Source organism: Hydractinia symbiolongicarpus, chromosome 15, assembly GCF_029227915.1.
Source record: "Hydractinia symbiolongicarpus strain clone_291-10 chromosome 15, HSymV2.1, whole genome shotgun sequence".
Lineage (NCBI taxonomy): Eukaryota > Metazoa > Cnidaria > Hydrozoa > Anthoathecata > Hydractiniidae > Hydractinia > Hydractinia symbiolongicarpus.
The window spans coordinates 11,536,526-11,549,434 of NC_079889.1; the positions used below are offsets into that span (position 1 = coordinate 11,536,526).

A 12,909-nucleotide genomic window follows, 5' to 3' on the forward strand; every position below is an offset into this window, starting at 1 on the left:
ATTTCATTATAAGGTGGACATGTTCACTCTAGGGTGGATAGGTTTCCTGTATGGTAGACATGTTTAGTGTGAGGCACGCATGTTCATTGTAAGGCGTAACTGTTCATTCTAAGGTCAATATGTTTAATGTAAGGTACACATGTTTACGGTAAGATAAGCATGTTCATTGTGGTGAACACGTGCTCACTGTAAGGCAACCATGTTCATTGTAAGGTACACATGTTCATTATAAGGTACATATTTTCATTGTAAGGTACACATGTTCAATGTAAGGTAGACAGAGTCATTGTAGGACAGACATGCTCCATGTAAGGTAGGTTTGTTCACGGTAAGAACACGTGTTCATTGCCGGGTGTACATGGTTATTGTTAGGTACACGTGCTCACTGTAAGGTAACCATGTTTACTGTAGGGAAGACGTGTTCACAGTAAAGCAACCATTTTCATTGTAATGTGGACATGTTCATTGTAAGGTAGAGATATCCATTGTAGGGTACACTTGCTCCCTGTAACGTAGACTAGTACACTGTAAGGTTAACATGTTCATTGTAAGGTGCACATTCTTCTTGTAAGGTATACATGTTCACTGTAGGGTTGAAAGGTTCCCTGTAAGGTAGACTGGGTCACTGTAAGGTACACATGTTAATTACAGGGTACACATGTTCAATGTAAGGTAGGGATACTGATTGTAGGACAGACGTGCCCCCTGTTTCGTAGACTGCCACACTGTAAAGTAAACATGTTCATTGTCAGGCACATTTGTTCATTGTAAGGGTCACTTGTTTATTGTGATGTATACGTGGTCATAGTAAGGACAGCATGTTCATTTTAAGGTACACATTTTCATTATAAGGTACATATGTTCATTGTAAGTTACACATGTTCAATGCAAGGTAGACAAAGTCATTGTAGGATGGACATGATCTGTGTAAGGTAGCCTTGTTCACTGTAAGGCAACAATAATCATTGTAAGGTAGACATGTTCATTGTAAGGTAGACATGTTCCTTGTATGGTAGACATGTTCATTGTAGGTTTAACAGGTTCCCTGTAAGGTAGACTGGGTCACTGTAAGGTGCACATGTTCATTATAAGTTACATATGTAGGTACACATGTTCATTGTAAGGTTCATATTTTCATTGTAATGTAGACATGATTATTGTAAGGTGGACAGGTTCACTGTAAGGTAAACTGGTTCACTGAAAGCCAGACATTATCATTGTAAGGCACAAGTGTTAATTGTAGGGTATTTATGTTCATTGTAAGGTGCCCACTTTCATTGCAAGGTAGACATGTTCACTGTAAGGCGGATAGGTTTCCTGTATGGTAGACATGAGAACACGTGCTCACTGTAAGGCAACCATGTTCATTGTAAGGTACACATGTTCATTATAAGGTACATATATTCATTGTAAGGTACACATGTTTAATGTAAGGTAGACAAAGTCATTTTAGGATAGACATGCCCCGTGTACGATAGGCTTGTTCACAGTAAGGCAACAATACTTATTGTAAAGTAGACATGTTCATTGTAAGGTAGAGATATCCATTGTAGGGTACACTTGCTCCCTGTAACGTAGACTAGTACACTGTAAGGTTAACATGTTCATTGTAAGGTACACATTTTTCTTGTAAGGTATACATGTTCACTGTAGGGTTGAAAGGTTCCCTGTAAGGTAGACTGGGTCACTGTAAGGTACACATGATAATTATAGGGTACACATGTTCAATGTAAGGTAAAGATACTGATTGTAGGACAGACGTGCTCCCTGTTTCGTAGACTGCCACACTGTAAAGTAAACATGTTCACTGTCAGGCACATTTGTTCATTGTAAGGGTCACTTGTTCATTGTGATGTATACCTGGTCATAGTAAGGACAGCATGTTCATTTTAAGGTACACATTTTCATTATAAGGTACATATGTTCATTGTAAGTTACACATGTTCAATGCAAGGTAGACAAAGTCACTGTAGGATGGACATGATCTGTGTAAGGCAGCCTTGTTTACTGTAAGGCAACAATAATCATTGTAAGGTAGACATGTTCATTGTAAGGTGGACATGTTCCTTGTATGGCAGACATGTTCATTGTAGGTTTAACAGGTTCCCTGTAAGGTAGACTGGGTCACTGTAAGGTACACATGTTCATTATAAGTTACATATGTAGGTACACATGTTCATTGTAAGGTTCATGTTTTCATTGTAATGTAGACATGATTAATGTAAGGTGGACAGGTTCACTGTAAGGTAAACTGGTTCACTGAAAGCCAGACATTATCATTGTAAGGCACAAGTGTTAATTGTAGGGTATTTATGTTCATTGTAAGGTACCCACTTTCCTTGCAAGGTAGACATGTTCACTGTAAAGCGGATAGGTTTCCTGTATGGTAGACATGAGAACTCGTGCTCACTGTAAGGCAACCATGTTCATTGAAAGGTACACATGTTCATTATAAGGTACATATATTCATTGTAAGGTACACATATTTAATGTAAGGTAGACAAAGTCATTGTAGGATAGACATGCTCCGTGTAAGGTAGGTTTGTTCACGGTAAGGCAACATTATTCATTCTAAAGTAGACATGTTCATTGTAAGGTAGAGATATCCATTGTAGGGTAGACTTGCTCCCTGTAACGTAGACAAGTACACTGTAAGGTAAACATGTTCATTGTAAGGCAGATATGTAGTTGTTATACGTCAAAATTTTAATGTGAGGTATTATGGTCATTTTAAGGTTACCATGTTCATTGTAAGCTACACATATTCCTTGTAAGGTAGAAATGTTCATTGTAGGGTTGACAAGATCCCTTTAAGGTAGAATGGGTCACTGTAAGTTACACATGTTCATTATCAGGTAGATATGTAGGTAGACAGGAACATTGCAAAGTACACATTTTCATTGTAATGTAGACATGTTTATTGTAAGGTGGAAAGGTTACCTGTAAGGTAAACTTGTTCACTGATAGCCAGACATTATCATTGTAAGGCACAAGTGTTTATTGGAGGGTATACATGTTCATTATAAGGTACCCAATTTCATTATAAGGTGGACATGTTCACTTTAGGGTGGATAGGTTTCCTGTATGGTAGACATGTTTAGTGTGAGGCACGCATGTTCATTGTAAGGCGTAACTGTTCATTCTAAGGTCAATATGTTTAATGTAAGGTACACATGTTCACGGTAAGATAAGCATGTTCATTGTGGTGAACACGTGCTCACTGTAAGGCAACCATGTTCATTGTAAGGTACACATGTTCATTATAAGGTACATATTTTCATTGTAAGGTACACATGTTCAATGTAAGGTAGACAGAGTCATTGTAGGACAGACATGCTCCATGTAAGGTAGGTTTGTTCACGGTAAGAACACGTGTTCATTGCCGGGTGTACATGGTTATTGATAGGTACACGTGCTCACTGTAAGGTAACCATGTTTACTGTAGGGAAGACGTGTTCACAGTAAAGCAACCATTTTCATTGTAATGTGGACATGTTCATTGTGAGGTAGAGATAATCATTGTAGGGTATACTTGCTGCCTGTAACGTAGACCTGTACACTGTAAGGTAAACATGTTTATGGTAAAGTAACAATGTTCATTGTAAAGTAGACATGTTCATTGTAAGGTAGACACATTCACTGTAGGGTGGATAGGTTTCCTGTATGGTAGACTAGTTCAGTGTGACTCACATTTGTTCATTGTAAGGGTCACTTGTTTATTGTGATGTATACGTGGTCATAGTAAGGACAGCATGTTCATTTTAAGGTACACATTTTCATTATAAGGTACATATGTTCATTGTAAGTTACACATGTTCAATGCAAGGTAGACAAAGTCATTGTAGGATGGAGATGATCTGTGTAAGGTAGCCTTGTTCACTGTAAGGCAACAATAATCATTGTAAGGTAGACATGTTCATTGTAAGGTAGACATGTTCCTTGTATGGTAGACATGTTCATTGTAGGTTTAACAGGTTCCCTGTAAGGTAGACTGGGTCACTGTAAGGTGCACATGTTCATTATAAGTTACATATGTAGGTACACATGTTCATTGTAAGGTTCATATTTTCATTGTAATGTAGACATGATTATTGTAAGGTGGACAGGTTCACTGTAAGGTAAACTGGTTCACTGAAAGCCAGACATTATCATTGTAAGGCACAAGTGTTAATTGTAGGGTATTTATGTTCATTGTAAGGTGCCCACTTTCATTGCAAGGTAGACATGTTCACTGTAAGGCGGATAGGTTTCCTGTATGGTAGACATGAGAACACGTGCTCACTGTAAGGCAACCATGTTCATTGTAAGGTACACATGTTCATTATAAGGTACATATATTCATTGTAAGGTACACATGTTTAATGTAAGGTAGACAAAGTCATTTTAGGATAGACATGCCCCGTGTACGATAGGCTTGTTCACAGTAAGGCAACAATACTTATTGTAAAGTAGACATGTTCATTGTAAGGTAGAGATATCCATTGTAGGGTACACTTGCTCCCTGTAACGTAGACTAGTACACTGTAAGGTTAACATGTTCATTGTAAGGTACACATTTTTCTTGTAAGGTATACATGTTCACTGTAGGGTTGAAAGGTTCCCTGTAAGGTAGACTGGGTCACTGTAAGGTACACATGATAATTATAGGGTACACATGTTCAATGTAAGGTAAAGATACTGATTGTAGGACAGACGTGCCCCCTGTTTCGTAGACTGCCACACTGTAAAGTAAACATGTTCACTGTCAGGCACATTTGTTCATTGTAAGGGTCACTTGTTCATTGTGATGTATACCTGGTCATAGTAAGGACAGCATGTTCATTTTAAGGTACACATTTTCATTATAAGGTACATATGTTCATTGTAAGTTACACATGTTCAATGCAAGGTAGACAAAGTCACTGTAGGATGGACATGATCTGTGTAAGGCAGCCTTGTTTACTGTAAGGCAACAATAATCATTGTAAGGTAGACATGTTCATTGTAAGGTGGACATGTGCCTTGTATGGCAGACATGTTCATTGTAGGTTTAACAGGTTCCCTGTAAGGTAGACTGGGTCACTGTAAGGTACACATGTTCATTATAAGTTACATATGTAGGTACACATGTTCATTGTAAGGTTCATGTTTTCATTGTAATGTAGACATGATTAATGTAAGGTGGACAGGTTCACTGTAAGGTAAACTGGTTCACTGAAAGCCAGACATTATCATTGTAAGGCACAAGTGTTAATTGTAGGGTATTTATGTTCATTGTAAGGTACCCACTTTCCTTGCAAGGTAGACATGTTCACTGTAAAGCGGATAGGTTTCCTGTATGGTAGACATGAGAACTCGTGCTCACTGTAAGGCAACCATGTTCATTGAAAGGTACACATGTTCATTATAAGGTACATATATTCATTGTAAGGTACACATGTTTAATGTAAGGTAGACAAAGTCATTGTAGGATAGACATGCTCCGTGTAAGGTAGGTTTGTTCACGGTAAGGCAACATTATTCATTCTAAAGTAGACATGTTCATTGTAAGGTAGAGATATCCATTGTAGGGTAGACTTGCTCCCTGTAACGTAGACAAGTACACTGTAAGGTAAACATGTTCATTGTAAGGCAGATATGTAGTTGTTATACGTCAAAATTTTAATGTGAGGTATTATGGTCATTTTAAGGTTACCATGTTCATTGTAAGCTACACATATTCCTTGTAAGGTAGAAATGTTCATTGTAGGGTTGACAAGATCCCTTTAAGGTAGAATGGGTCACTGTAAGTTACACATGTTCATTATCAGGTAGATATGTAGGTAGACAGGAACATTGCAAAGTACACATTTTCATTGTAATGTAGACATGTTTATTGTAAGGTGGAAAGGTTACCTGTAAGGTAAACTTGTTCACTGATAGCCAGACATTATCATTGTAAGGCACAAGTGTTTATTGGAGGGTATACATGTTCATTATAAGGTACCCAATTTCATTATAAGGTGGACATGTTCACTTTAGGGTGGATAGGTTTCCTGTATGGTAGACATGTTTAGTGTGAGGCACGCATGTTCATTGTAAGGCGTAACTGTTCATTCTAAGGTCAATATGTTTAATGTAAGGTACACATGTTCACGGTAAGATAAGCATGTTCATTGTGGTGAACACGTGCTCACTGTAAGGCAACCATGTTCATTGTAAGGTACACATGTTCATTATAAGGTACATATTTTCATTGTAAGGTACACATGTTCAATGTAAGGTAGACAGAGTCATTGTAGGACAGACATGCTCCATGTAAGGTAGGTTTGTTCACGGTAAGAACACGTGTTCATTGCCGGGTGTACATGGTTATTGATAGGTACACGTGCTCACTGTAAGGTAACCATGTTTACTGTAGGGAAGACGTGTTCACAGTAAAGCAACCATTTTCATTGTAATGTGGACATGTTCATTGTGAGGTAGAGATAATCATTGTAGGGTATACTTGCTGCCTGTAACGTAGACCTGTACACTGTAAGGTAAACATGTTTATGGTAAAGTAACAATGTTCATTGTAAAGTAGACATGTTCATTGTAAGGTAGACACATTCACTGTAGGGTGGATAGGTTTCCTGTATGGTAGACTAGTTCAGTGTGACTCACATTTGTTCATTGTAAGTGTCACTTTGTCATTGTGAGGTATGCATGGTCATAGTAAGGTTAGCGTGTTCACTATAAGTTAGACATTTTCCTTATAAGGTACATATGTTCATTGTGATGTACACATGTTCAATGTAAGGTAAACGAAGTCACTGTAGGATAGACATGCTCCGTGTCAGGTAGCCTTGTTCACTGTAAGGCAACAATAATCATTGTAAGGTAGACATGTTCATTGTAAGGTAGACATGTTCCTTGTATGGTAGACATGTTCATTGTAGGTTTAACAGGTTCCCTGTAAGGTAGACTGGGTCACTGTAAGGTGCACATGTTCATTATAAGTTACATATGTAGGTACACATGTTCATTGTAAGGTTCATATTTTCATTGTAATGTAGACATGATTATTGTAAGGTGGACAGGTTCACTGTAAGGTAAACTGGTTCACTGAAAGCCAGACTTATCATTGTAAGGCACAAGTGTTAATTGTAGGGTATTTATGTTCATTGTAAGGTGCCCACTTTCATTGCAAGGTAGACATGTTCACTGTAAGGCGGATAGGTTTCCTGTATGGTAGACATGAGAACACGTGCTCACTGTAAGGCAACCATGTTCATTGTAAGGTACACATGTTCATTATAAGGTACATATATTCATTGTAAGGTACACATGTTTAATGTAAGGTAGACAAAGTCATTTTAGGATAGACATGCCCCGTGTACGATAGGCTTGTTCACAGTAAGGCAACAATACTTATTGTAAAGTAGACATGTTCATTGTAAGGTAGAGATATCCATTGTAGGGTACACTTGCTCCCTGTAACGTAGACTAGTACATTGTAAGGTACACATGTGTACCTTACAATGAATATATGTACCTTATAATGAACATGTGTACCTTACAATGAACATGGTTGCCTTACAGTGAGCACGAGTTCTAATGTCTACCATGCAGGAAACCTATCCGCTTTACAGTGAACATGTCTACCTTGCCATGAAAGTGGGTACCTTACAATGAACATAAATACCCTACAATTAACACTTGTGCCTTACAATGATAATGTCTGGCTTTCAGTGAACCAGTTTACCTTACAGTGAACCTGTCCACCTTACAATAATCATGTCTACATTACAATGAAAATATGAACCTTACAATGAACATGTGTACCTACATATGTAACTTATAATGAACATGTGTACCTTACAGTGACCCAGTCTACCTTACAGGGAACCTGTTAAACCTACAATGAACATGTCTACCATACAAGGAACATGTCCACCTTACAATGAACATGTCTACCTTACAATGATTATTGTTGCCTTACAGTAAACAAGGCAGCCTTACACAGATCATGTCCATCCTACAATGACTTTGTCTACCTTGCATTGAACATGTGTAACTTACAATGAACATATGTACCTTATAATGAAAATGTGTACCTTAACATGAACATGCTGTCCTTACTATGACCAGGTATACACCACAATGAACAAGTGACCCTTACAATGAACAAATGTGCCTGACAATGAACATGTGTACTTTACAGTGTGGCAGTCTACGAAACAGGGGGCACGTCTGTCCTACAGTCAGTATCCTTACCTTACATTGAACATGTGTACCCTATAATTAACATGTGTACCTTACAGTGACCCAGTCTACCTTACAGGAAACCTTTCAACCCTACAGTGAACATGTATACCTTACAAGAAAAATGTGTACCTTACAATGAACATGCTAACCTTACAGTGTACTAGTCTACGTTACAGGGAGCAAGTGTACCCTACAATGGATATCTCTACCTTACAATGAACATGTCTACTTTACAATAAGTATTGTTGCCTTACTGTGAACAAGCCTATCGTACACGGGGCATGTCTATCCTACAATGACTTTGTCTACCTTACATTAAACATGTGTACCTTACAATGAATATATGTACCTTATAATGAACATGTGTACCTTACAATGAACATGGTTGCCTTACAGTGAGCACGTGTTCTCATGTCTACCATACAGGAAACCTATCCGCCTTACAGTGAACATGTTTACCTTGCAATGAAAGTGGGCACCTTACAATGAACATAAATACCCTACAATTACCACTTGTGCCTTACAATGATAATGTCTGGCTTTCAGTGAACCAGTTTACCTTACAGTGAACCTGTCCACCTTACAATAATCATGTCTACATTACAATGAAAATGTGTACCTTGCAATGTTCCTGTCTACCTACATGTGTACCTGATAATGAACATGTGTAACTTACAGTGACCCATTCTACCTTAAAGGGAACCTGTCAACCCTACAATGAACATTTCTACCTTACAACGAATATGTGCACCTTACAATAAACATGGTAACTTTACAATGACCATGTTACCTTACATTGAAAAATTGACCTATAAAAACTACATATCTTCTTTACAATGGACATGTTTAGCTTACAGTGTACTAGTCTACCTTACAGGGAGCAAATGTACAATACAATGGATATCTCTACCTTGCAATGAACGTGTCTGCTGTAAAATAAACATTGTTGCTTTACAGTGAACAAGCCTGCCTTACACGGAGCATGTATATCCTATAATGACAGCGTCTACCTTAGATGTTTACCTTACAATGAACATATGTACCTTATAATGAACATGTGTACCTTACAGTGACCCAGTCTACTTTACAGCGAACCTGACAACCCTACAATAAACGAGTCTACCTTACAAGGAGTATGTGTACCTTACAATGAACATGGTAACCTTACAATGACCATGTTACCTCACAATGAGAAACTGACGTATAACAACAATATATCTGCCTTACAATGAGCATGATTACCTTACAAGAATATCTTTATCTTACAGTGTACCAGTCTACGTTACAGGGAGCAAGTCTACCCTAGAATGGATATCTCTACCTTACAATGATCAAGTCTACTTTACAATGATTATTGTTGCCTTACAGTAAACAGGCCTACCTTACACGAGCATGTCTATCCTACAGTGGCTTTGTCTACCTTACATTGAACATGTGTACTTTACAATTAATATATGTACTTTATAATGAAAGTGTGTACCTTAAAATGAACATGCTATCCTTACTATGACCATGTATACCTCACAATGAACAAGTAACCCTCACAATGAACAAATGTGCCTGACAATGAACATGTTTTTCTTACAGTGTGGCAGTCTACGTAACAGGGAGCAAGTCTGCCCTAAAATGAGTATCTCTACCTTACAATGAGGATATCTACCTTACAATGAACATGGTTGCCCTACTGTGAACACGTCTTCCCTACAATAAACATGGTTACCTCACAGTGAACACGTGTACCAAACAATAACCAATTGCACCCGGCAATGAACATGTGTCCCTTACAGTGAACAAGCCTACCGTACACGGAGCATGTCTACCCTCCAATGACTTTGTCTACCTTACAATGAACATGTGTACCTTACAATGAATATGTGTGCCTTACATTGAAAATGGTTGCTTTACAGTAAACACGTGTTTCCCACAATGAACGTGCTTATCTTACAGTGAACATGTGTACCTTACAATGAACATATTAACCTTAGAATGAACAATTACGCCATAGAATGAACATGCATGCCTCACACTGAACATGTCTACCACACAAGAAACCTATCCACTCTGCAGTGAACATGTCTGCCTGACAATGAAAATGGGTACCTTACAATGAACAAGTATAACCTACAATGAACACTTGTGCCTTACAATGTTACCTAACCCTAATCCTAACCCTAACCGTAACCCTAACCCTAACCCTTGCCTTCAGCAACCTGTCCACCCTACAATGAACATGTCCACCGTACCATGAAAAATTGAACCTGAAAATAAACATATCTGCTTTACAATGAACATGTATACCTTACAGTGTACCGGTCTACGTTACAGGCGGCAAGTCTACCCTACAATGATTATCTCTACCTCACAATGAACATGTCCACATTACAATGAACATGGTTGACTTACAGTGGACACGTGCTTTCTACAATGAACATGCCTACCTTACAGTAAACATGTGTACCTTACAATGAACATGTTTACCTTAGAATAAACAATTACGCCTTACAATGAACAATTACGCCATACAAGGAACATGCATGCCTCACACTGAACATGTCTACCATACAGGAAACCTATCCACCCTACAGTGAACATGTCTACCTTACAATGAAAGTGGGTACCTTACAATGATCATATATACCCTACAATGAACACCTGTGCCTTACAATGATAATGTCTGGCTTTCAGTGAATAAGTTTAGATTGCAGGGAACCTGTCCACCCTACAATGACCATGTCTACCTTACAAGGAATATGTGTAACTTACAACAAACATGGTTACCTTACAATGACACTCTACCTTAAAATGAACAATTGCGTACAGTGTACTACTCTACATTGCAGGGAGCAAGTCTTCCCTACAATGGATATCTCTACCTTACAATGAACAAGTCTACTTTACAATGAAAATTGTTGTTTTACAGTGAAAAATTGTACCTGACACGGAGCATGTCTATCCTACAGTGACACATTCACTGTAGGGTGGATAGGTTTCCTGTATGGTAGACTTGTTCAGTGTGAGGCACGCGTGTTCATTGTAAGGCGTAATTGTTTAATCTAAGGTTAATATGTTCATTGTAAGGCACACATGTTTGCAGTAAGATAAGCATGTTTATTGTGGAAAACACGTGTTCACTGTGAAGCAACCATGTTCAATGTAAGGTACACATATTCATTGTAAGGTACACATGTTCAATGTAAGGTAAACGAAGTCACTGTAGGATAGACATGCTCCGTGTAAGGTAGGTTTGTTCACGGTAAGGCAACATTATTCATTCTAAAGTAGACATGTTCATTGTAAGGTAGAGATATCCATTGTAGGGTAGACTTGCTCCCTGTAACGTAGACAAGTACACTGTAAGGTAAACATGTTCATTGTAAGGCAGATATGTAGTTGTTATACGTCAAAATTTTAATGTGAGGTATTATGGTCATTTTAAGGTTACCATGTTCATTGTAAGCTACACATATTCCTTGTAAGGTAGAAATGTTCATTGTAGGGTTGACAAGATCCCTTTAAGGTAGAATGGGTCACTGTAAGTTACACATGTTCATTATCAGGTAGATATGTAGGTAGACAGGAACATTGCAAAGTACACATTTTCATTGTAATGTAGACATGTTTATTGTAAGGTGGAAAGGTTACCTGTAAGGTAAACTTGTTCACTGATAGCCAGACATTATCATTGTAAGGCACAAGTGTTTATTGGAGGGTATACATGTTCATTATAAGGTACCCAATTTCATTATAAGGTGGACATGTTCACTTTAGGGTGGATAGGTTTCCTGTATGGTAGACATGTTTAGTGTGAGGCACGCATGTTCATTGTAAGGCGTAACTGTTCATTCTAAGGTCAATATGTTTAATGTAAGGTACACATGTTCACGGTAAGATAAGCATGTTCATTGTGGTGAACACGTGCTCACTGTAAGGCAACCATGTTCATTGTAAGGTACACATGTTCATTATAAGGTACATATTTTCATTGTAAGGTACACATGTTCAATGTAAGGTAGACAGAGTCATTGTAGGACAGACATGCTCCATGTAAGGTAGGTTTGTTCACGGTAAGAACACGTGTTCATTGCCGGGTGTACATGGTTATTGATAGGTACACGTGCTCACTGTAAGGTAACCATGTTTACTGTAGGGAAGACGTGTTCACAGTAAAGCAACCATTTTCATTGTAATGTGGACATGTTCATTGTGAGGTAGAGATAATCATTGTAGGGTATACTTGCTGCCTGTAACGTAGACCTGTACACTGTAAGGTAAACATGTTTATGGTAAAGCAACAATGTTCATTGTAAAGTAGACATGTTCATTGTAAGGTAGACACATTCACTGTAGGGTGGATAGGTTTCCTGTATGGTAGACTAGTTCAGTGTGACTCACATTTGTTCATTGTAAGTGTCACTTTGTCATTGTGAGGTATGCATGGTCATAGTAAGGTTAGCGTGTTCACTATAAGTTAGACATTTTCCTTATAAGGTACATATGTTCATTGTGATGTACACATGTTCAATGTAAGGTAAACGAAGTCACTGTAGGATAGACATGCTCCGTGTCAGGTAGCCTTGTTCACTGTAAGGCAACAATAATCATTGTAAGGTAGACATGTTCATTGTAAGGTAGACATGTTCCTTGTATGGTAGACATGTTCATTGTAGGTTTAACAGGTTCCCTGTAAGGTAGACTGGGTCA

At 38.2% G+C, this 12,909-nt stretch overlaps 1 long non-coding RNA gene across 1 annotated transcript; it reads left to right on the plus strand.

Moving 5' to 3' along the window:
- Positions 1–2,187: 2,187 nt before the first annotated feature.
- LOC130629111 (uncharacterized) lies at positions 2,188–12,487 on the plus strand. The gene is made up of 3 exons (XR_008981908.1): positions 2,188–3,586; positions 5,862–6,520; positions 11,838–12,487. It is a non-coding gene; the product is annotated as an uncharacterized LOC130629111 (long non-coding RNA).
- Positions 12,488–12,909: the final 422 nt, after the last annotated feature.